This window comes from Notechis scutatus, chromosome 3 (assembly GCF_049901735.1).
Source record: "Notechis scutatus isolate UNSWTSFEM ecotype Mainland chromosome 3, rNotScu1.2, whole genome shotgun sequence".
In the NCBI taxonomy this organism is placed as follows: Eukaryota; Metazoa; Chordata; class Lepidosauria; order Squamata; family Elapidae; genus Notechis; species Notechis scutatus.
In genome coordinates, this window is record NC_142011.1 from 163,636,021 (window position 1) to 163,663,342 (window position 27,322).

The window sequence follows — 27,322 nt, forward strand, 5'->3', positions numbered from 1 at the left end:
GTTTCTTACCCCTCCAGGAATAAATCTCAATTCAGGAAGCCAAGCATTCATCAAAATTTAATCTGTTTCTTTAAATGCACAACAAAAACTAAAGAAGAGCAAAACATAAAGCTTCTCATAAGCTTCAGGCTATATCTATACATGACCTGGATAATTTTCTAAAAGGAAATGCCTTCCGTCCAATTTTACAACCATATAAAAAGTAAAAACACTTGAAATAATATCATACTCTTGCTCTTGATGCATGATTTATATGCTGTCATGTGTCACTTTCTTAATTTTCATGTGAGATAAAACTGGGATAGAAAAAAGTCAAGGAACAAACCGTGTAAATGTACCTTATGTTGTGGGTTTTGTTAATTGCATTTTAAAATATTCACATATTTACATTTTTGCACTACAGAAATATGGATATAGCAGAATAAATAGGGTTTATAAATGATATGTATTCTCCAAAGAATTTGGAAATAATATCAACTGAAGTCCACAATTTAAAATGGCCACAGCAAAGCATCAACCCCTTTGAGAAGTTTCAAATCACTGTAACAAAATTGCAATCCTGAGATCCAAACCACTGGGGGAAAAATAACCAACCGCTCTCACTACAGGTTAGTATGTTTCAGGCTATTTTCCTTCTTCTAATCTCACTTATCTTTTATGAATTTTACCGTGTGCCACCACAATTCATTAGAATCAAGTTGCTACTTCCGTCTTCACGGACAGCAGGAGTGCAAAGTTTACGTAATCGCAAAATGCAGTGAGATTTTCCTCAATACAGTTCAGGGGTTTTAAAGCCCCTGAAGTCATGTGAAATAGGAGACCTGACCTCGAGACACTATCAACCTGGATGGTCTGGTTGTGAGTTGAAAGGTCAGGCTTGCTCTAGGTAGGTCCTGAGGCTGTTTCAATCTAATAGTAACACTTGATTTGAACAAGATTGTGTTAAAAGCCCAAGTTTCATGAATTCATCTGTATTATTGGCATGTCTGGAACTTTTCTGAAAAGCTGACACAAAGACAACAGTGATCAAGGAACTACAAAAAAGGAGGTTGTAACCAGTAAATAGATAACATAATCTGAGAGAGGAAAGCATTGTTCTTTTGTTTCATCCTGCTTAGATTTTCTTTGCATTGTTTCTTTGCCTCCAATTATTTTCATTGTGGATTTCCTACTTTCCCTTTCTCTCATTAAAATCACCTAATTTTGTATAGAATTACAAATGTTTTGTAGTGGAATTTGTGAACTCCATTAATTGTCATGTGAAAAACTGCATTAACTGCACTTCACAGAACAGAAAATCTTGCATGTTAAGAGATACCATTTCAAAAGTAGATAAACAATCACTTTTGACAATTTTTAAGACAATTTAAAACTAGGATATACAAATTTGGGGAGGTTACATTCTTTTTTTCTGATTATTTTATGCTAGTGACTTCAGAGATACTTTTCATTGAAGAAAATGATCTATTTCGTCAAGTTTTGTTCTTTCTAAGTATTTTCTCTGTGTCAAGTGTGGAATTTCTAAGTATTTTCTCTGTGTCAAGTATGAAATCAAGACTCATTAAAAAACAAATATTTTTTAAAAATTATAAGCAACTAAAGAAATTAAATTGCTATCAATCAGCAAGGACCAGATGGTGTTCAGTAGAGAATTCTAAAGGAACTAACAACCAATATAACTGAGCTGCTAACACAAATATGTAATTTATCATTGAAAAGACTCTACTAGCAACCTGGAGAATGGCCAAGGTTATACCCATCTCTTTAAAAGGTGTTAATGATGATCCTGGGAATTAAAGCTAGTAATTCACATTTTGGTATCAAAAATCTCCTGAGAAAAAAAATAAAAATAAGGGGTGGGGGGAATGCAAGTTCTATATACTTTTAGCTAACCTCTTAAGTTAATGATTCATGAAGTAGTCAACATGCATGAAAATGACTTAATTTTCGAAGCGCTTGTAATAAAGATACATAGACGACAAAATAATGTAACATAGCCAAACCTCAAACATGCTCTGTAGATTTTGTCCCAAATCTACATTTACATGAGCTTCAGCAACATTACAAATACGTTTTCAACTAAATGTGTACAAGAATGAACTTCCATGAAAGAAAGAAAAAAACACATCTTCTAATAAGTTCCATGAAAATCAAAGGAATCAATTCCAAAGATATAAATAAGAAAATGCCAATGCACTAACAGTATAAATATGTGCCTACTATTTTCTTTAAATACTAATCAAACTCCATGTGTCTTTATGATATTGGTTAACACGTATGCTTTTACAAATTAATAACTGAGGCATGAATATTAATTACATGACTTCTGGCTATAAAAGGAATCTTACATTGTACACAGATGGAACAAAGGCATCTATGAATTCTTCCAAAGTATGTTAAGATCATTTTGACCATTTCTCGTATTATCTCCTCCAAGTGGAATTTGCCAAGCAATGTGCATTTATACAGAGAAGTGAAGCTTGATGGTCAATTTTGCATCAGAAAATTGTCCTTTGCCCTGGTGATTCGAGGCTTTGTCTCCAAAACCATGTTTAGCTACTATTTTGCAAGATGCTGTACATGGTGGGATTCAAATTTTGTAACAACCGGTTCTGTGGGCATGGCTTAGGTGGTGGGCATGGCTTGGTGGGCATGTTATTGGCTGGGCGTGGCCAACTCAATATCACTCACATCGAGGCACGCATCTCCTCGCCTGGCCTGTCATGACTGTGGGGATGCTGCAACAGTCGTGTGAGAAATGGTCATAAGTCACTTTTTTCAGTGCCATTGTAACTTTGGTCATTCCACACAAGCAAAGTACCAGCAAAGGAGGGGAAAAAAACTCCAGAGATGTTCCTGAGACAGGAAGTCTAGTCCTGCCAAGAATGTAATAAGGGTTAACAAAGAGGCAGTTTCTGTAAGCAACACCAGAATGTTTCCTTCCTGCTTCCTTACAGGATTAGGCCAGTAATTTCTTCTAACAACTAATTCTCCCAACTGCTTAGAATGTTAACTGGTTCTAGCGAATAGGTGCAAATCCCATCCCTGATGATGTAGCATACTATGTTAGTTACTATTGATGGGCTGCCTGTTATCGCTACTTGCATTTATTGTTTGTCTTGATATGATTATTTCTGTGTGACAGTCTAGTCCCAGACTTATGAGCCATTTTAGAAGAGTATCTTCACCTCTGAAATCTCCCTTGACATCCAGATATCTGTCACTACTAAAGCTAAACAGATACAAAGCTGCAAACCAGTAAATGCTGCTTCGGAAATTTGTGGGCTTTGCAAGAAGGAAATTGGACCACATATATTTATTTATAAAGTTAATATAATTTAAGAAAACTGAAAAAAGAAAATGAAATATTGGTAATTTGAAATGTAATCCTCCCCGAATGGTTCCTAATCTGTGAATCATTAGTAAACCTTGATACTATTACAGGTAGTCAATAATATGGATAGCAAATTAAAAATAAATAACATGGCATTTTTCATAATTTCATGTGATATGGGCATTCCAAATCACAAAAATATATTGCAGGAATTAAGAGCAGAGCACTGAAGTCTCATAAAGCCATTTCTCCCTGCTCCCTGACACACACACACACACACACTTATACAAATTCTTTAGCTATCTCTTATCAAGCCATAGACACAATATTGTATTACTCTAACCAAAAGAAAATAGAGTCATAGGGTCATTGTTTTATAAGCCCCCCAAAGTTTTAACTAATTAGTCCTGTTATGTTGAATAAACCCAGTTCATTTGCTTAGTTATGCATTGTATAAACCAGGAAATGAGATACTTTGTCACTCTTTAGATACATTAGATGAGTAGAACCGATATGCATATATGATATTCTGTGTTTTACAATGTGCGGAAGACTCATGTCAGAGGAACTGGTATCATTTTTGTTCTGATCATAGAACATTCCTTCCAAAGAAGAGCTGTGCAGAATTCAAGAAGATAGATTTTTTTCAATTTTTGAAAAAGTCTCAAACCCTGAGGGTATACATTTATTGCCTTTAGAGAAGCAGTAAATATAAATACCAAGATGCTGATACTGTTTGTGTTATAATTCAATTGCAATTTTATTTTAGAGTGGTTATCACTTACCATTTTTGATGGTTATTTAACCATTAAACTAAGTGGTTCTGATAAATAAATGGCTGTTTTAGAACAACAGAATAGATAATATCCAGGAAACGAATGATACCTTGGAATGACTGATTACAGATTTTCTCAGCTTGGTGCCTCCAGATGTACTGGACTCTGGCTACGAATTATGGGAGTTGAAGTGCAACACATCTGGAGCGCACCAGATTGGGAAAAGATGGCATACTGTGTTTCCTCCCGAATTAGACATATATTTCAAATGTTGCCTTGGCCCAGTCTGCATGCAGTTCAGTTAACCAGGAGACCTAGAAGAAAACTCTTTACTTCCACCCAAATAAATCCACTTTTCTCTTTTCATTTTATGTACGTATTTATGTATTTGTATCCTGCCTTAATCATTCAAGGTGGTGAACATATACAACATACCTTCCTTCTCCTATTTTCCCCACAACAATAACAAGTTAGGTTGAGAGAGAGTTACTGGCCTAAGGTCAGTTTAGCTTTTATGGCTAAGGCAAGAATAGAACTCATGCTTCCCACTTTCTAGCCTGGTGCTTTAACTATTAGAATAAACTGGCGCTTTGATGAACATGTTCTGATAAGGGCTTTTCTTTAATCCAGAAAAATTGTTCAGAAATAAATATATTAAGTCCTTTTTCATGAAATCTCCCAGCCAAGATAGTGTATATCACTGTCTCCAGAGGTGATGTTGTCTCCATTGTCTTCTTAGTACTAATCCTACCACTGTATTAGCATCAGCAAGATATTACTTTTTGTAGCTGAGTCTCAATGATTCATCCAGATAGTCCACCTTTCTCCAGAACAAACAAGAACAAAAGTTTATTTTTGCGTACTATTTTTCTCAACTTATTTTGTAATGTTTCAGACCTGTGAACAACTGGGAATAAGTTCCATTGAAATCATTTTGTTCTATGGAAGGTTTATTTAGTCCATACCATATATTAATATTATATTGTGCAGCAATTCAACTCAGTTCAGATCATGCTGATGTAGAATATTTTAAACTTACCCTGTCACCAATCCAAGTTGCTTAGTGGAACTGTACTATTAGATGCACTAGAAAGGGCAAAGGAAAAAAAAAGAGGAATAAAATAAATCCAGTACTTGTCAGCAAACATTTTTTTTTTCCATAAAAAACCTCCATAGGAAATGGAGTATGTTTAATTCAATGCTCAATTAGTTTGGCAAAAATTTCAAACAGTGTGATTGTGTGAATTTGAAATGGAGACTAACATATATTCATTGCCTTTGCAATCATAACTTATTTTTATCAATATATTTTATACATTGATTGTATGTATGTCAATATACTCTTATGAGCAATACCTACTTAATCACTAATTAATTTATCTTATTTTCCATTATTTTCCAATTCTTTCCTTTCACTATATATACCACTTATTTTGCTTAAAATTATTTTTTTCAATAATTATTTTTATGTACCTCTTCCATATGTTTATTATGTACAAAATGTTATTTTTGTAGCTTTTGGCTTTTTAACTCTAGAAACAGTTGTGAATAAAATGTTACTGGATATATTCTTCCCTCCTCTCATCCCACGTTGGCATTAATAAGAGTATGAGAGTATGTATGAGAGAAGTGAAAAGGAGAAAAAAAGTTAATATATTGTAGAATATCACTAAAAAGTTTGAGAATATAGGCATAGTCAAATTGTGGCAGGAATGTGGTGCAAATTTTCTGAGCTAGCTTTCTAGCATTTTACCCTAATCAGACAAACATCTATGATAATTTATCAGGTCTCATCTCCTTACAATGACCTAGATTTTCTGCAAAGTTTGTCCTGTACAGATAAAAACTGTATGGGTACTATTACATGTTCATATATTTCCCACGTTAGCTTTCCCCAAGCAGCCCATGTTTCTCTTTATCAGAGTTCTCCAGAATTTTTATTTATTTTTATTATGTATTTATTATTAAATTTATTTGCTGCCCATCTCATATGGGTGCCTTACAACATCACATTAAGATTGAGATGAGTTATCTCCTACTTTCCAAGCTGTGAAAGTCTGACCATGAATAGAGCTGGACAGATTTTCTGTTGTTAATATTACAATTTAAAGAATATAAATCAAAAGTAATTTTTTGCATGTGACAGCCTTTTCGATCTCTATTTTTTTTTCTCTGAGGGTCTCCAGATGACACAGGTTTATAATAAACTTGGATTAAGAGTTTGGGAATATGGATTATGAATTTGACAAAAATGGGTAGCCTTTGAAACCTTAATCCAGGGGTCTTCAAACTTGACAGCTTTTAAGACTTGTGGACTTCAAATCCCAGAATTCCTCCTCCAGTCATGTTAGCTCAGGAATTCTGGGAATTGAAGTCCACAAGTCTTAAACTTGCCAAGTTTGAAGACCCTTGCCTTAATCTACGACTTTGTTCACTTTGTAGAAACATTCTTCTTTGTATGAACCAAATAAAAACCCCAAAATATGTTCCTGATCATCTTTGCAAGTATCCTTCAAACTTTTGCTTTGCTAAGATTTTCACATGGGTGAGAGTATTCAATTCTTCCAGTGTTTTGGACAACTTTAAGTATCTGCACAAGTAATGGGTATAAAAACAAAATAAGGGCAATTCTATTCTCAGACTTCAGGGCATAAGCTGATTACCAACTGAGGTTGCAGAGAAGATTCCCTCAGTGACAGACTGTTGCAATTAGGTGCATTATGTGACATTTATACCAGTCCCAAAAGCCTCAGGCACCAACACAATCTGAAACAGAAATATACAAGACACATGGACAACTTGTTCGCTGCAGCATGGCGTTTGTTTTTTTAAAGGGCTTTTGTTTTCTACAACTATGTTTTTCTTATGGAGCTGAACTAGTTTCTCCACCTCTTGGAGTCTCACTATAAATATGCTGTGGACAATGATGAGGGAGAGAGGTGGGGGAAATGTGTTCAAGTGCCAAAGGAAGTTGACAGCTCAAAACACAAGACAAGTTCTGTTTCCACTTACCCTCAAGAACTGTTTGTAGCAATAGATCTAACCCCTGAGAATAATAAGTGGTTACATTTTTGTTTCATTTTATCTTGACAATGAATTAGATGCCCTGAATGTCTGCAGGGTTCAAACAAAGCAACAGGCCTTCAATTGAACTGGATATTTTTTTTGTAAATATCAGTCAGACAATCACAATAATTGTTGTTAACAGCTTAAAATGCCACTGTCGTAGCTTCTGTGTGAAAGAATTTTCAAAAGTAAACCAAAAATAGCTTTTCCCCCCCCTTGTCATTCCCACCTCCCATCTCCAAATCTCTACAGCCGCCTTGCTAAACTGAACAAAGAGTTGTCTTTTTAAAAGTCATGAGCTGCCAAAGACGTTTTGAAGGTTGCCATTCATATTATTAAGGCAAGTCCTAGAGCTGAAAGTGATGCTGTATGCTGAGCAACTAAAACATTTAGAAAAGCATCCAGTTTGAGGGTTAAATGAAAGCAAAAATTATTACTTTATCCATGTTTTTGAAGAAAATAAAACAGCTTGATGTAAGCCAAATGAATGGAAGCCTGTGACTTGAAAGGAATAGATAGATAGAGGGGGAAAAAGGGTCAGAAGACTAAATTTTCCCTAAGGGAAAAGTCATTCTTTGGAAACATTAACCTCCTTCTAGGTCACTACTGGGAGGGGGTGTGAAGCAGCAGGAAATCCTCCTGCTCCAAGAAGAATGGGTGCATCTTTCACCACCCACTGACCTGGCAATGTTATGGCAGACATAATTGTGTTCACAAATTCCCCTTCAGGCACGCTTGGTTTTAGATTCCTCTTTAAAGAGCCATGATTATCTAGTTATATTGCAATGTGCCATTTATAGTGGATGTTTTCAGGAAGCTGCAACATAATTAAACTACTCTTTGCCTGAAAGTCTGGTATCATCTTCATAATCCAGGGAACAATAAAGGTGTGCTAGTCATACAGTCTTAATGTCTTCAGCAGAAGTAAATTAATAGCCATAGTTTACATTTTTGGAGACGCAGCTATTTTATTAGCTTGTCTATATGGCAGAATGATAATATGGTATTTTATTAGATGGATAAGGCTGAGCTGCCAAGCACTGTTTAAATTGCCACAAGTATGACTAAAGAGACACTCTATATGTTAGTAACACTATAATTCCCCATGGCAATATATTGCTATCCTGTTTAAGAGAAGGTACTGTAGGACTTATCAAACTCAAAAAATTTCTTTTGAGTACTGTACCACTGCAGCATCTGAATCTTGTTTTGTTGAGGCAAAGATAAAGTGTAACAATTAAAATTGCTAGTATGTTTTCTACTTATGTTGACTGAAGTTTCCACCCAAGCGCCTAGCTTAAGGTTAGGCTTTAGATTTGCGTAGTGTACCCTGGAGCAGGTGTAGGTTAGCAGTGTCACAATTATTTTGCTTGTGGAAGGGTCCAGATCATCTATGATACTGCCAGATAAGGTTGGAAATCCTCCAGCATAAAACTTTAGGAAGCCCCTGCCAGTCACTGTTGAAAATAATGGACTAGATGGGCCTGACTTGACTTGGTAACTTTGTTCTTGTATCATCCCAAACTGTAATGTGATATGTTTGTCATTGGTTAAGGTGAGATAAAACTCAGCTATTGCTGCAGTATGTGGCTTATGTTAACCAAATTATAATTTATTTAACATTTATAAATCTTGGCTCAGGAAACCAGGGTTGGTGTTTCCCCCTCACCCCCAATATATAAATTTTAGGGTGTTTTTTTTTTAAAAAAAAAATTATATGACACATATTGTTCAACAGAAGAAAATTGAGCAACATTTCTTTCTGCTTCATTATTAATATACAAATAAAACAGTCTAGGTGGAACACTGATTAAATTAAATTAAACTGAAACAAATAAAGCATTTCAACAGATCAAATCTAAGAGACAGGTTCAGTCCTACTTCTATACATTCAATGCAAACACAAACTTTTATTTTAAAAGACAGTGAAACAATTGCATGAACCCAAGAGACAACGTGAAGTAGCTAAGATAAAATATAACATAAATACAGTATCTAGAAGAAATATCACTGTTCACAAAACATGATGAGAATTGGATTGTTACTGAACTTAGATTTTTCCAAGGTGATTACCTTTTTACCTATGGTCTCACACTGGGTAAATAACAACTCACCCAAGAAAAACTAGTATATAAATTATGTGCAGTTTGCATATCACAAAAACAAATTATATATCACACCTGCTTTTGATACATTGTATGTTCTTGTAGCATGTATGTATGTGTCCATGCATAGACACAACTCACAATTAGGCTAAATGAATTAAATCTGCTGATTATTACTGTCAAAGAGACTTTTCAAAGTCAGAGAACGGAAGCTTTTGACAGATATTCCCCAGGTAGACACTTTTGCCAAATATGCATTTCACGTACTGTGACTTTGGTTACAACTAGCGAACAGCTATTCACTTTATAACTATTACTTGACTGCATAAGTTCACGTAACACAAATTTTCTTGGATAAAACAGTTCAACGTGAATAACAAGTTGATTCAATATAGAGAAGAAAGCTCTCACTAAACTACATATTAAATGTGATGAAACATAAAGCAGAAAAAAATGCTTCTGGCACATCAGATGTATCACTAGTATAAATAGCTTTGCTTTTGTGCAAGTTAAATCACAGCAATGGTTTAATATTAATATAAAGTAAATTTTTCTAAACTAAGGCAATACTTTCATTTCACATTAGGAACAGAGAGAAAGGTAATACGGGAAGACATTGATTCATAGATCTGGACTTTCATTTGTGTGAATATCTTCAAACAGTTAGTTTGTTATGGATCTTGTAATCATTATAGACATTTTTATAAATGAGCATGGTAATTTTGGGGTGCTTGTATTGTAAGCAAGTGATCAGTATTAAATGATAAAAGATCCAAGCCTTTACGCTACAAAAAACTTACCTCCTCTGTAATGGTAAGGTTTTGAAAATTGATATGGCTGCCTGCGATTATTTTCTGTCAAAATATATAATTTCTTAATAGACTTATACCAATATCCTCACAATCCTTCAAGAAAATGACGGGAAAAAATATTTCCTCTTTGATTTGGTTCTTTTTCTAACTGGTTAACTTTGAGGTCACTTTAATTACCATACTCAAAGTATCCACTCTTGACAGACAATGAGATTGTCCTATTTTATCATAGGTAGTGTATAAAGATATAACATATTAAAATGTATAACTTTTAATAATGTAGTCCTAAACACATACAGTTAGGAGTCCTATTGAACTCAGTGAAACATATTTTTAAGTAATTATACACAGCACTATAATGTCTGTCTCACTGATTGTATGATAGAGAAGTAGACATATACTGTATGCTTAAGAGTGCAATTCACCCATGACAAGTACTTGATTGTGAATTTATTGGGACTTATTTACAGGTAGGTATATAGTGGACTGCAGTCTGCACTGATGATAATTATTACTGGGAAACAATAATACTTTATTTGACTAGTTTTTTTATTGTATGCTTGTCTCTTTGCAGACATACAGATAGTCTTCACTTAATAAGTGGCTATTTAATGACTGTTTAATGACTTCAAAAAAAAAAACTACTTACAACCTGTCCTCAAAGTTATGACTTTTGCACATTCCCACAGTCACATATCAGGCACATGAAAGTCATCTTACATTTATGTTGAATTGCAGCATTGTGTCGTCATGAGCATAATTTTTGATTATTATTTTTTTGTTGGTTTCTGGCAGATACTAGCAAAATAATGCCCATTGGATATGCTGGATTTGCTTATAGACCACATGGTTTGCTTAATAACTATATGATTCACTTAACAACTATGGTGACTTGCCTTACAACCACGCTAAAAACAATAATAAAATTGAGTCCAGACACATGGTGAGTCACTTAATGACTGCAATGACTTATGACAAAAATTGCAGGCTCATTTGTGGTAGTAAGCCAAGGACTACCTCTATGCATAGATCTCTCTCTCTCTCTCTCTCTCTCTCACACACACACACACACACACACACACACACATATGCACACACACACAACAATATTTATACAGTACTATGGAAAAGTGTTAGGCAGTTGTACAAAAATGCTGTAAATTAGGAATGTTTTCAGAAATAAAAGTGATGATAGTTTATTTTTCTCAATTAACCAAACAGAAAGTAAATGAACAGAAGAGAAATGCAAATCAAAATTTGATGTGACCATCCCTTGTCTTCAAAACAACATCCCTTTTGTTCATTTACTTTCTATTTTGTTAATTGATAAAATAAACTATTCAGATATATTTAATTATATCTTTTTGTTTATGCAAACTTTAAAATATATGTTCTTAATAAAAATTATTTCAATTACTGCATAATTCTAAAAATACTATCAAACCCACAACATGAGCAAAAAAGAAAGAAAATGAAGCATAAATAGATAAATAACCATAAATGAAAATGAAGAATGCCTGCCAAAATGAAACAGTCTTAAGATTCCTCAAAGATGTGTTTGCAATGCTGTTAGGAAATATTATACTCCTTTCTCTGAACTATTCTCAATGAATCTGATGGAGAGGACTTTGTGCCATTAGAGCTTATATGATAATAAATTGGCTGGTCTTTAAAATGTTGCAAGATATTTCCTTATTTTTCTTGTCTTCCCTGAACTAAACAATGGAAGTCAAAGGTAGAACTGGGTGTTGTAAGGATTCTGACACATAACTTAGATGGCTTCTTCCAGCATGTTCATACAGAGATAAGAGGAAATCCTGCATATCAGTGGCTCCAAGCTGGAACAATAGTTCACCTTCTTGAACCTAACTTCCATGAGCAGCCAAAACCATTGAAAAACAATTATTTCCTCAGAGCCCACCCTCATCACAGTGAAGTAGTTCTGACTGCTGAAGGCCTTTGAGTTGAATCCCTATTGACCATATCCATGAAGTTAAACATCTTAGTGAAATTCATCAAATTTCACAGAGGCTTGGAAGAAGCAAGTCACTCTTTCCGAGGTGGTCTAATGCAGAAGGCCAGAAGTTTGCCATCAAAAAACTTGTTTAGCAAATGTATTGATCTTTTGCCTACAGCATTATTACATATGAAAAAAAAACCAACCAAACAAACAAATGAACACATGTTATCTTCTTTCTTCCTAGATGCCCCAGCTGGCTCACTGACTGTTTTAAAGAACCAAGTGTTCCTTTAAAAAAATCAGTGCACACTCATATATTAGCAAAGACAAACACAGTCTAATTTTTGCAAAGGGTTAGTTGTTTGGGCTGGCCTTAAGCACAGAAACTTTCTCTTATGTGTTTCCATTCTTTCATTTGCTTTCTGATCCATAGTAGTAATAGCTTATCAAGAGGACTTGATCTATAAATGACTTTTAAAGTAGTTCTGGATGGTAGTTTTAGCATACCTTTTCTCACTCTCCGCTACAAAATGATGTACATCAACAGCTGTATCTGTTACTTTACAACCTTACTCAAGAGCCTAAAGTGACTAAAACCAATATCCAATTTCTAAAAAGTGAAGGATACTTTCAAGTCATTTTATGAGCTGGGAAACACTTCTATTTATTCAAGATACTCGCACAGATAACCAAGTTTTATTTTCACTGTAATATTTTCAGTTTAATATAAAGCTCTAACATACAAAGTAGCTAGTCAAGCCCTTTTTTAATCACACATATTTTATATAGGTTTACTTTTTTTTTCAAATGAAGCTTGAGAAATTGGCATTGAAGATTATAATTAAAAAAATTATTCAGCTGTAGAAAGAATAAGACAAAGGTATAAAGAAACAAAAAAAAAATAACACCAACCCACAATCCTCTCATTTATTTCTACTACTTTGCAGATGTGTGGGGCAAGTAGAAGGCTAATATATCTCACTTTAGCAGTACTAATTGTTTGCATTATCACAATAATCAAATGCAACCATATTAATCTCTGTAGTTATTAACTCGATTTTTACACATTAAGATTTAGATTTAATCTCTCAGGACCATCTATTAATGCTTTTAAAGTTGACGGGTTTCAACAGTTTTAAGGGTTCCCGCCCCCCCACCTTTTTAGCTGCAGGCAGTAAAATCGGAACGTGTGTGGAGTTTTGTATTTTGCATTCCTGTGGGATTCTCGGAGACACTGCTGTCAAGGACCATGAATCATGTTAATACATAGCAACCTCTACAGCTATTAAAATGTCTGCAATAATGTGATTATTTTAAAACGGAAAACTAATATCACATGCATTTCTTAAAAATCAACTCTCCTTTTAAAATCCTGAAGAAGGACTGCAGTGAGAAAAAGGTGTAGAAACTTTGGAAGCAACTGAAAGTTGAAATTTCCTATCTGTCGAAAAGAAGCATAATATATTTTTAGAGAATCCATCTTTATTGATCTCACTGTAAATTTACAAATTATGATATAAAATAAATCCAAACAATGGGGTGATTATGATTTATGAACAATTACACAACTCCATTTTAGGCAGGTTATACTAAGACAAAATCTACTTTGAGACTCTTATAGCAATGAATATATTATATCCAAGAAGTATACAAATATTTATTCATTATAAATATTACATTACTGTTTATTGATCATGATAATGTTACCCATATTTCCTTTTAAATTCAAAGATAGCTGTGTCAATTTATGAGAAATTAAAATCATAACTAATACTTCTAGTATGACCAATTACTCCTTCCCAAACTTTAGCAACAAGACTTCATATAATTATATTTTTATATATTTGAAAAGGAATTTCAGGGATGACTTGCAATGGGTATTTATGTAGAACAGGACTGAGATTAGATAAAAGAATACAAGGAATTCAAATTTATTTCCCTTTGGTTATGGTGAGGAAATAAGAGGAGGCTAAAAAGATTTCACAATAATTCACAATCATTCTAATTTCTTTCTTAAGCTAGAAAACATTGGCATGGTTGTAATGAAGATTTAGCAATAATTATGTATTGTAAAAGCTTGGCCAGGCCATATTTCTTGCTATATTTTATTATGTTTGTCTATTTTTATATAATCTTGGTATATTCATATATAGTATATTTTATTTAATCTCACTGATATAGAAGCAGAATACTAAACATACACTCTAAATATCACAAGATCATAAAATAAGCGAATTGTGGTTATGTCTTAGAGTAGAAACATTTAGGCAAGTCATTCTCTATTTTGTGTTTTAAAGTTATCCTTATAATATCATAACAAATATAATATCGATTTCAATTATGAAAATAAATCTTAGAAAAAATTAAAATAGTTTTAGAGAATATTTGTCTGCCTATCTATCATCTATTTATCTCTCTGTCTATCTATTGCCATGCTACTAGCAGACTAACTGCAAGCATCTATACTGGTATCAGCATGCTTTTTTTAAAAAGTTGATGTTTTGGTTAAATGTAGTCAAAGATTATCTCCTGTTATCCCAAAGGTGCTTTTTCAAGAGGCAACTGGACTTTCTGGTTTTTTATTGAAGACATTTCACTTTTAATCCAAGAAGCTTTTTCAGCTCTTCTCTCCTGTTGATTTGACAAGAAAAACTATACATTCAGTATCATTTCAATGTGATGCCGAGGCCACATTGACCAATGATGCTACCTCCCACCAATGAAAACATTTGCGTTTATAGAATAGCCTTTGTTTTTGGGGAAAAAAAGGTTTTAGCAATCTCTAAGCTTCAGCAATCTGAGCCAGTGCCTACTTGGTTTTAGCCTAAAGCTGGTTTTGTAAGAATTTGTATATGGGTTTGACACCAGATTCCAGTCTTATGCACTAGGTCAAAGTATTAAAGGTAGATCTGAGATCAATTGCAAGTATAATTCTGGAATCTTAATTAAATCTTTTGTAGTAAAAAAACAACAACAACCCAAGGCTTTGTTGGTGATAAAGGGCCTGATGAATTGGTGGGAACAGAACCCAGTGCAACCTAGTTTGCCCATGTTTTAGAGTCTGGCTCTTGGTTTATTACATCCCTCTTTGTGGAATCTGGCAGCAAGGATGAGGAATCTCCTCTCCATTTTTCTCTCTATATTTTCCCTGCAATACATTTATGAAACATTCTCCCATCTACTTGCGAAGGTGCACCCCATAAACTCAAGCAACAACAAACACAGCCCCCTGGAGCATGCATTGTAGTCAATCCCCTTGGGAAATCTGATAGGCATCCATGGTCAGTTTATTTGAATACCAGCAAACAAGGGGACAGACTGTCTCAGCAGGTGATAAGCACCTGTGCTCCTTCCTTCTCCTGCCTTCTTGGCCTACCCCTGTTATTAGGATCACCCAGCTTCCAATCAAACAGAAGGGTTGGGCAGGAGACCAGAGAATGGAAGACAAGATGGCTGTCTGGGAGCTCTGTGGCCATTGAGAAAGAGGCCAAATAAACAAGCAGAAAACCTAACAGTCAAAAGTCAAAGACACAAACTAAAGGATAGACTGTCCTGAGGAGAAGAGACAGCCAGTATGGAGGCAGTAGCTGAGAAAACAGAGAAAACAACGCACTTATTTTCTTCTCTCAAATTGGCATGAGATAAAAGTTCTTGAAGCCATTCACCTAATGATTAGGAGAAATACCAAGAAGCATAATCAGGAACAAACAGGGAGAAAAGATGTAGAAAAAGTAAAGAATTTGACAACACAAAAATAGAAAGCAAATATTAAAAAAGAAAAACGACAGATGAACTTTGTAAGTATTGAAGAATCTGCAGTTGACGTGAGAGTAGCTGGCATGGAATTTCTGTAGGAAAGGAAGCAATGGAGGCCTGATTCCCCTCCTCCATTCTCTGTTAAATAGGCAAGTCGTATAAAGAAACTTCTCTGGTTAGATCACAATGTCTTTCAGAGTTGCAACTTTTTCAGTTTTGCTCCTGCTAGGTGACCAGACTTACCTAAATCACTTCTTTGCAATCTAATCTACACTGTATATCTCCAAATGAGTTTGATCAGAGAGGAAGAAGGGCCCAAGCAGGGTCCATGTACCTCCAAATATAGCAGGGACATGCCTAACATGGTGGATACTCCCTCCCCTCACTTGACCTTTCAAACTTGCCGATGAAGCCAGACTGTTGTGGGGAAAAAACTTTAAATGATGAATGAAGCTATTTGGAGATAGATGCAATTAAATATCTGTAATTGGCATGCAGAAGTACAGAGAGCACTCAGTTCCTGTTACAAGAAAGCAAAGGAGCCCTGAATTAAGCAGGGTTATAGATTATATACCCCATGAATTGTTATATTGAAATGATCAAGAAAGCAATGTAAATCATACGGTGTGATCTTTATAGATGGAAGGTAACACCCGATAACAGAGGGTGACTTCACTATGGTCTGACCCAGTGCTTAAAAATTCTACATTTCTGTAAGGTCTACAAGCCTTATAGAACATTTCCATGAATGCTAGCACCTTCTAACATAAACAGAAGCCTTAGTATACTCATGTAGTGTCACCTTTCACACTAAGGAAAGTGCAATGTGGTTTCTGTTATCTATATTTTTCCTCTTCAGGGTCATTAGACTGTATTAGTTCTGCTCTGTGTAGTATAAATTTCAGAACCATTAAAAAGGGTAGAATATTATTTGCTTCCCAACAAAGTTGTATAGCACTTTGAAGATTAATGCAAGTATTGTAGCATAAGCTTTCAAGGATCAGAGGTGATACTGTCAAATTACACAATCTACAATATAAATTCATCCCAACGGTGCTTTTTTTCCTTGAAAATATTTTGCTTCTCATCCATATTTTGCTTCTCATCCAAGAAGAATATAAGTTAATGTATCTCCTCCTTTTCCTATCCTGAGAGTTCAAATATAAAGTGATATACTGCACTTCCCTGCTAAAAGAATCTAGACATAGTAGAATTAAAGTGAGCCCAGATATGTATATTCAAATATTATACACACATGTATGTGTGTATTTGTGTGTGTATATGTGTGTGTGTGTGTGTATGTGTATGCACCCGCGCACTCTGTTTTTTTAAGCTTGTATAAATGCAGCAAAAAAAAGCTTGTTCACAAGAGAACAGGGTTGTGAATTTGTGTTCTTCTCTTTTTTTTATGTTTGAGCTCCATAGTGAATTTAAAGATATGTCATAAATGACACTCCTAAAGTTGGAAAATACCACTGTTATCAGAGACATGGCTTTTGCTTCATTGACATGCTGCAGGCAATAAAATGTTGCAAACCTTACTACAACTGTGTTTTAAGCTAAGAAGTTATCCTTCATAACTATAAATATGCCTGAATGGAGAGTTTAGAGAATGACCTTCCCTCTAGTGTGACAAGTAACATTTGCTGCTATAGATTCTTATTGAAGCCCTTAGCATTTTTTTTATAGCAGAACTAAGTAAGTATTCAGGTGTTAATGTACCTGCCTGGTTATACCTCATCTATTTTTATTTTCATTTCACTTGTTCCTCATAATTCTTTATTGTTTCTTCTTTGCTCCTGTACTTCCCTTTTAGTTTACATTACATACAAATACAAACAGAGCAGAAAGAAAAATAAGGAACAAGAGATGTTAAATGTGAGAATACAATCACTGAGAGTCAGGCAACTTATTCAAATAATTTATTATTATTATTATTGGTTAATCTTTAGTGAGATTCACAGCCTTTAGGGCTGGTTGGTAGCTCAACAGCTTGAGTCCTAACCAAGGACCTAGGAACTGTTAAGGTAATGTCGGAGGATATAAGCTTTTCCAAGTAGGGTGGTTTTTTTGTAGAATCGGGGTATTCAAGTCTGACAAATTCAAAATTTCCAAATAGCAAGGTAGCCCTTTAGGTATTGCTCCAAGGGCTCCAATTACAATTGGGATAACACACGATTTCTTTTTCCAAAGTCGCTCAACTTCAATTTGTAAGTCCCGATAATTTGGGATTTTTTTCTTGCTGCATGTCTGCAATTTGCGCATCACCAGGTATTGCAATGTCAATGAACCAACCCTTTTTCTTTTCAACTATTGTTATGTCAGGTGTGTTGTGGGCAAAGTGCCTGTCAGTCTCAATTCTGAAGACCCACAAGATCTTGACTTTTTCATTCTCCAGAATCTTCTCAACCTAATGGTCCCAGTAGTTGTTACTATACTCAATTCCAAAGTTTTGGCACAATTTCCAGTGAATGATTTTATCAACTCGGTTATGGCATTCTAGGTAGTCAGTTTGTGAAATTTTGCTGCACCCACTGATTAAATGGTGAACTGTTTCATCTTTCTCATTACAGAGGTGGCATTTGCTGTTGGGGGTGCCATGCTGAATCTTTGCCTTCATGCAATTTGTGGTTAAGGCTTGTTCTTGAGCAGACAAAATAAATCCTTCAGTTTCTTTTTTTAGTATTTCTGATTTTAGCCAATTCCATGTAAGCTTTTGGCCAGCTTTGCCTTCAATACTTTTCAGGTATTGGCCATGCATAGCTTTGCTTTTCCAATTTTCAATTCACTTCTCAATTACTTCTTTTTTGTATTATTATTAGTATTATTAGTATTATGTTCATTAAACATTAAACTCAGTCAACTCAACATTTAAAAATGTATCACAAATATCATTGACTGGCACTGATGGTTGATAAAGGTTGCTGCCAACATCCTAGGTATCAACCAAGTATCTTCTTAAAATGTAGATGTTCCGAGTAGAGCAGTTTTTTGCAGTTTCGCTGGTGTTATTGCAGGAAGCTACAATTTCCTGATGTATTTTGTAAAATTTTTGGACATGGTACCAAGTGCCCCAATGACAGTGAGTATCACTGTTACATGTTTCATCCATAATCGCGTAGTTTCAATGGCCAGGTCACGATATTTCATGTTTTTTTTCCAATTCTATCTCTTCGACTCTGATGTCTCTCGGTACAGTGATATCGATAAATTGTACGCTTCAGTTTTCAACAACTGTGATATATTGTGTTCCAAATGATGATCCATCTGTATTATTATTATTGTTGTTGTTGTTGTTGTTAACAGTGTGAACTCACAGCTGCCAATTGTTTAGTTAGGCATCATATTCATTGAATTCTTCCCAAGAACCTAGGATGTTACAATGTATTGGTGTAATATATGTATGGATCCAAGCAGTATGGCCTTCTGTAATTGGCTGGAGGAAATTTTGTCACTGATCATATTTTCTAAGTGCCATCCAAGATTTGTTGGTTTGCCACCCAGTATGTCTAAACCAGTGGGCTGGTTTAGGCGATAATCTTTCCATGTTGATTTTCAGTTCTTTATACTTGTGATTATAAATGTCCAATTCTTTGTATTTCTGTTCTACTATCTCCTGCTTTTGCCACATAGTTATGCAGATTTCCTTCTTTTTAGCCACAGTTTAAAAAAACTCACCTCAGTGAGAATTCTGCTTGGAAAAGGATCACCTTCAGTTTTTGGCTGATACCAAGAGCCCAACAGGTACATTCCTTAAGAAAAACCTCTTCCCTATTTTCAACTTTCCTTCTTTTTATATATAACTTTTATTACTTTATCAATTTATAAAGTACGAAGAAAAAATAAAAGTAGGAAATTAAGAGAAGAAAAAAGAAAGGGGGAAAGAAAATATGAGCTTTAAGGGAAGAAAGAAAAAGGTGTTGACTTCCGACTCTTTTTACAGAGTAGAAGATAACAACATTACAACATCAACTTTTTACTTTTGCACATTAGTATATAACAGCCATATCTGTAACAATCCTATTTTCACCTTTCCTTCTATAAACATCTTAGCTTTAAGATTCCATTGTACCTTGCATGAACTACAATGTGATTTTGAAATACTATTCTTGTAGAAGCCCATTAGATGTTTTTCTACTGGTGTACACAGAAAAAAACAAATAATTTCCCCTTTCCAATGATTTTTCTTTTGAGCTTTTCATGATTTACTGTTTGAATTCCTTCTAAGGTAGTGACATACAATAGGCATTTGTTCAGCTAAAAAAACTAAATAGAGCCAGATCTTGTTACATTTGGATGGGAGGCCACAAGAAAATCTTAGAATTGTTGGCAGGGTAGTTGAAAAAACATTCTGGAAGAAGAAAATGGACAGAGGCAATGGGGAAAGTCAAAACCATATTGTTGTCAAGAAAACTAGGAATTGAGACAAAATACACTTTGTGGTTGTTGTTATTGTTTATTATTATTGATGGCATTGCTGTTGGAAAATATTGCTCAAGAAGTAGTAATAGCAGAAAAAAAGAAATGCATATATAAAAAACCCCGACATCTTTAAAGTGGGATCCATGTGATCAAAAGACCCTGGATCTGTAAAACTTGAAAACTGACTCATTTCATTTTTAAAAAAGAATCTAAAGCAGAGATCATAATTTATGAACAGAACATCTGAAGAACAGCTTTTCCTCATACTATCATGCTGTGCTTTGTGCTCCATCACTAAAAGAAATATGATTGGTACACGTTACAAGAAAGTACCTGTTTGACATCTTCTTATGCATCTCCCCCATAAGGAAAGTCAAAATGAGACCTCAGCTGTAATTGTTAAGGTACATTTCATCCATCAAGTTCTTAATTTGCATCAATTTGTGTAGTTGTGATATGTACTTTCATGTCTTATTCTAATTTTTAGTTAACTTTCTAATTCAACTGAATTAGTATTATTGTAAATTGCCTCAGAAATTTAGTTTAGGGCTAAAATCTAGTATATTTTATAATTATTTCAATATCATTTGAGAATAATGCCATGCCCCTTGAGACAGTGTCTCAAAGACCATAGGATATGTTTTCCTGCAATCAATGTCAGCTCTTTTTGATTTGGAAAAACATCTTCGAATTCTTCCATGAACAGGTTTGCAATGACGGGTGACAGTGGTGATCCCATAGGGGCTCCTTCAATTTGCTTGTATCTTTGTCCTTTGTATATGAAATATGTGTTATTTCTGATGATTTCAAGAGTTTCTTTTATTTTAAATCATCAAAAATAAATACCAACCAGCTAAACACCTCATGGAACTAGCAGAACACTGCTTAACCAACACATATTTCATATACAAAGGAGAAAGATACAAGCAAATTGAAGGAGCCCTATGGGATTACCACTGCCACCCGTCATTGCAAACCTCTTCATGGAAGAAATTGAATCCAGAGCCCTAGCTAATGCTACCCACAAGCCCAAACTATGGTTAAGATACATTTATGACACATTTGTGATTTGGCCCCATGGAAAAGAAAACCTAAACAATTTCCTAACACACCTAAACAACACACACCCAAAAATCAAATTCACCATGGAAACGAAACAAACAAACAACTACCATTCCTAGATGTACTAATCTACAAAAAACAGATGGCACACTAGGACACACCATATACCAGAAGAAAACACACACCAACCGCTACCTCAACGCAATCAATCCCACCACCACACAGCACAGATAAACTCCGTGGCCAAAACACTAATCGCCAGAACCAAATGCCTGGCAGACAAGACACACATAAAGACTGAACTATGCACCCTGACTAAAGTACTGACAGCTAACAGCTTCCACAAAAGCAAAATCACCGGCTTGATCCACCAAAACACACTGAGACATAATGGAAACCTAGAACATTAACAGACCTATGGAACAGCTATCCTGCCCTACATAAGAGATACTACAGACAAAATCAGTAAGATACTACACTGGCATCACATCAAGACTGCCTTCAAAACAGACAGAAAAATAGCAGCCATCCTAAGAAACCCCAAAGATAAAATTGACCTGGAAAACCAAGGCATATATGAAGTCCCCTGTGCATCATGCCCTGCCACATACATTGGACAGACCAATAGAAGAATAAGTACCCGCCTGGATGAACACAAAAATGCAGTAAAAAAGCTGGAACACACTTCCTCACTAGTCCAACACCTGAAGGCAACAGGTCATAGCATCGACTTCAATGGCACCCAAACCCTAGCCACTATAGAAAACCCCAGCTACAGAATTATCAGGGAAGCCATAGAGATTGAAAAAGACCTGAAAGCATGGATAGAAGAGATGATTCCACCAGACTGTCAATTATTTGGAAGCCTGCACTCACAAACAAAAAAATCTCCACACCACAAGCCAGGCAAACACCTGGGCACAAACAGATCCCCTGATACCTCCAGCTCAAACACACCCCAACCAGGCACCCAGATGAAACCTAGCTTCCTAATAAATGATAGCCATGTATTTACTCGGAGCCAAGCTGCACTAAAAGCCTCCAATACAGGAAACACAATGTTGCCAGCCAATCAAGACAAAAAACGCTACAAAACAGACAGAAGATATTAGAAACACCAATCAAGCAGAACACAGCAAACTCCAAGACCAATAAACACAGACCAAGACTCCCAACCAATCAGGATGAAGGAAAACCATTCTGGCACAGCAGTAGGCTAGCCCCAAATTTAAAACAGAACGGCTGTGAAAGTCTGACTTATATGATGGCAGATGAGATTCTGCGAAACATTGCTACAACTTTAAAAGCACAACTATAATATGGAAAAATACCGAACAAAGCTGAATACATATTATATTATATTATAATATTATTATTATATTATATTATATTATATTATATTATATTATATTATATTATATTATATTATATTATATTATATTATATTATATTATATTATATTATATTATATTATATTATATTATATATTATATTATATTATATTATTATTATATTATATTATATTATATTATATTATATTATATTATATTATATTATATTATATTATATTATATTATATTATATTATATTATTATATTATATATTATATTATATTATATGAATGTGTATATATAGATATAGATGTATATTCTGTCACAGTTCCTTTCAAATTATGAGATGTAAACATTAAGGATCTATCAGCCTTTCAAAGATCAAATACCGAGACTTCCGGTGGTGCTCTGGCCGATGACGACTGTGCGCGGCTCAGATCCATGCTTATCCTGTTGGAGGGGTCCTTAAAGGACCAGATCCATCTGACCCACCTTGTAGGGGTGGGGGGAAGAGGAGGAGACTGCCAGCTGGGTCGAGGGGAGCCACATCTCCCCTCGCTGGCTTGGTAAACTTCCCTAGAAGTCAGGGAGAAACAGCAGTCTTTAATGGCTGCCCTGAAGACTGGAAGCTGCTGGGACACAAGTTTGCATTGGAGAGTGAAAGTGGTGAGTGGTGTGTAACTGGATAAAAGACTTTGAAACATTATTTTTGACAACCGCGAAAAACGGAAAGAAAGAGCCCTCATTTGTAAAAGTGGTAGCGGCGAATGAGAGATAAGAGGAAAATATAAGGTAAAGAAAAACTGGAAATAAAAGAGACTAAATTTGGAACAACATACAGAATTGGACATTAATTAGGCATTGGATAAAATGCTGGACTTATTTGGAATTCGTTAAATTTAATGGTAATACTACGGAAAAGTAAATTATAAATATAAGAGTTTTAAGTAGAAAGTGATACATGGCACCACCTAAGGGTTAAAGACTTCCTTCTTTTGTGTTTCTATGGAAAATTACTAGTTGTAACAAGATCCCCAGAAGCTTCAGAGACTCTTGATAAGGACTATAATAGATAAAATTGACTTTTAACAAAATAAAGAATAATTTAATAGACAAAAGAAATGGAAATAATAAGCAAAGAATTGAAGTCAGAGCTTCAAAATGTGAGAGATGCTTAAAGAAAAAATGAAATTGGTGGAATTAATGATGAGTAAAGTAATGGCGTTTCAACTTGCAAAAGAACAAAGGGAGGAAAACAACAGCTTTGATGAGCATGAAAAACAAGGATTACTGTCAAGGGATATAAAAGAATGTAAAACAGATACATTGACATTAGAGACAATAAATAAAAAAGACAAGACACCCAAGACTAAGAAGAAGAGAATATACAAGAAGAAACTCCAAAAAAGAGAACTGAAAAAAAAAAGGGGGGAAACATGGTCGACAGGCAGAAGGAAATAAAAATAAAATTAGAAGGAAAAAAGAAGAAAGACTGGGGAAATTTAGAAAAGGGAAACCTAGCCAAAATTATGAGATTTAGAGATAAGGGTTAGGGAACGTATAAAGGGGATACTACATGGGAATGTATATTGGTATTTAGTTTTAATATTTGATTGGAATCGTTTTAGGATATATATGTAACTGTATATGAAGTGTCTTGTTATGAACCCCCATATTAGATGATTAAAACAGGGGAATGGAAATGTATGAAAATATATAGATAAATTTTGGATGAGTGGTAAGGAAGAAAAAATATGATTATTAATGATTATAAGAAAAGTGAAATGTATTAAAGCATACAAATTTTGGTAAGTAGAAATGGGGAAAATATGATTATTAATAACTAGAAGAAAAATGAAGTTGAAATGAGTTATATTAAGAAGCCATTCTAGTGATTTTAGGGGGGATATTTTAAAATATACATGTTTTAAAATATACAGTTGATTATTTAATGTTTATATGTTTAAAGTTGGGGAATTAATTATCAAATTAGATAGATTGATGGGGTATACCATGTGGATCCTAAATATATTGGTTCTTATTTTTACCCTCTTCAGACTGTAAATCATATAATTGGCTTAGGGAAAATTAAGGATAATAATGATGTGTAGTGTTAAATAAAATGGGTGGTAAGCTGAAAAAGGAAATAATAGGGGATAAAGAACTGGAAATTTATATTTGGATGAAATATTGATATTGAATTAATGGATTGAAATATGAAATGGAAAATTACTTAAAGATGAGTGAAATGAATAATGATATGTGATGATATTATATAAGATTGGTGGAAATGAAAGTATGATTATATACAAGTTATAATCTGGAATCACGTTGCTCACATAAAGAGATGTGTAAAAAATAAAAAAAACTTTTTTGAAAAAAAAAGATCAAATACAAGCATCCAAGATCAATTGTGCTTCTTTTTACCCAGCCACACCTTTCAAACACAAATTTTATAGACAAGATATTCATACTTAGTTTACTATTGTGTTATATGAACAAAAATGATTATGTCAAAATAGAAATATTTTTCTGTTTTATGCATAAAAATTAGGCTCTTTCCTGGTTTTTGAAGATAAATATAGTTGTGAGTAATAAATGCTCTATGAATGTGTAGTATTATTCCACAATGGATCAGAACTGATGTACAAGAGAACCATGGATAAATGACACATTGTATTTTCTAGGATATCTCAAAAATCTAATCTCCCCAGTCAGAAATTATATTGCCTTCTTCATTTTACTTCTGTAACACGATGAAGGTTTAATTGGCAGTTACCTTACACTGTGATCTCCTAGCTTTTCAAGAATCCTTTTCTTTTCTGAGAACAGTTTTTTGAGGGGAAAAATGAACATTTTCTCAAGGGAATTAATTATTACCTTGACTTGTCTAGTCATATATTTCATATGAACCTTTTGAAATTACTAAATGCATGACAGACATACTGTGCAGTTTTCAAAATCACATCATACTATTGAGTTTTAAAGCTGTGTCTAACCTCAGTTGGTCATGTGTGGGGACAAGAGAGGTCAGACCTTAGCTTTCCTGCTTCTTGTGCTGAATGACAATATTCAAATGTAAGCAATGCTAGCAATGCACACATGTGCACCGGCCCATTCATACTGCAACTTTATTGTGCTTTCTTGGGAATTATCTTGTGAGGAAGGGGTAAATGTGTTAGGATAAGAAGATGTCAAATGAATGGAGGGGGCTCATTGTCACTTAAATATTACTTCTTCAGAAAAAGAGCTCATAATGACTTTTTTTTGTTCTCTCTTGCTTACAGAAAGCATTTTAGAAATTCCATCACCGGTATCATTTACCTTTGCTTGGGAACTATAGCAGACATAATATGTCACTATATATCACCAGGGTGTCAGTATCAGATAGCTTGAGTTGGCAGAAGTGCCGAGAATTGTTGTAAGGTACATGCCCCATTAGATTAAGGAAATGCCCTGGAAAACACTACTATGGACAGAATTGTCATATCACTAAGATGTCTAGATATTCTATTCACAAGTAAGGGTGATTGTCTCAAAGTTTTTTGATACACCTGTTTCTAAGGAGGACAATATGATCAATCTTCCTGTATCCTAATCCTCATTTACTTGTTATCGAAAGCAAAATGGAGCACAGAGACTAAATAATACTTGTTTGTCTAATATAATCACCAGACAGTTGAAAAAGTTTAAAATGGCTTTTTGAATTCATTAAATGCCATTAAAATGATCAGAGAATAAGGAAATATTTATATTAATTAAAATTTATTAAACAACTCAACATTTAAACAGTGCAGGCACTAATGGGATTAGCAGATAGAGAAGGAATTTCACCCATTCTGCCTCCTTCCATCCTCAATTATTGAGGGGAAAAATAACAGAAATAGGTTTTAATAATTCTGGGTTTTGGAAATAGCTGACCATTTCGTGTTGAGAGAAATACAACAACAGCTGCATTTTACAAGTTGTTGGTGTTTTTCTGAGATTTTATGTTTCAAAGGTAGCAAATGAAATGTTGACTCTTGTAAGTAGACAACTTTTCAATTAGGAAATAAAAACTGAAAATCTCAAAGACCTGTGTCATAACACAGCTTGATGATGCCAATAAAAGTTTAAAGGAGTCGCCTGTTTTGTGAGATGAGTGGTTATATAAATTTGAAAAATAAATACATACATATATACACACAGATATAGTGGTCACAATAAATGCACTTCCTAATTTCTACTCTTCCAGGTGTTTTGAACTGTGACTGCATCAAAATGATCCGCAACCAGTGGCCATATTTGTTAAGAATACTGAGAATTAAAGTTCAACTATTTATGGAAGACCACAGCTTACCACCCTTGATCTGCTTAGAAATCATTTCCACACCAGTGATTTATAGTGTTTTCTGGTCATCCAACCATCTTTGTACCACAATAACTGTAATGCAGGCTTTATAACACTTCAACCATAACTGTATAATGCTATAGAGATTATATAAATAATTAGTGCAGAAATTACTAATCACTCTTTTTCTACATTCAACCTGTCATAAGGTAAGAGTGGGACAAGAGACTGGGGAAAAGAAAAAAATATGGCAGGTTCCAGATGCAGTTTGTAGATTTGGAAATAGTAAATTTTACTCTAAACTCTGAACATATGTGCTGAGCATCACATATAACTTATATTGGTTATATCTTGTAACAACCCAACCA

General features: G+C 34.4%; 1 long non-coding RNA gene across 1 annotated transcript; it reads left to right on the top strand.

Moving 5' to 3' along the window:
* Positions 1-414: 414 nt before the first annotated feature.
* On the top strand, positions 415-26,963 carry LOC148131452 (uncharacterized). Its single transcript, XR_015748373.1, has 3 exons — positions 415-608; positions 19,467-19,553; positions 26,859-26,963. It is a non-coding gene; the product is annotated as an uncharacterized LOC148131452 (long non-coding RNA).
* Positions 26,964-27,322: the final 359 nt, after the last annotated feature.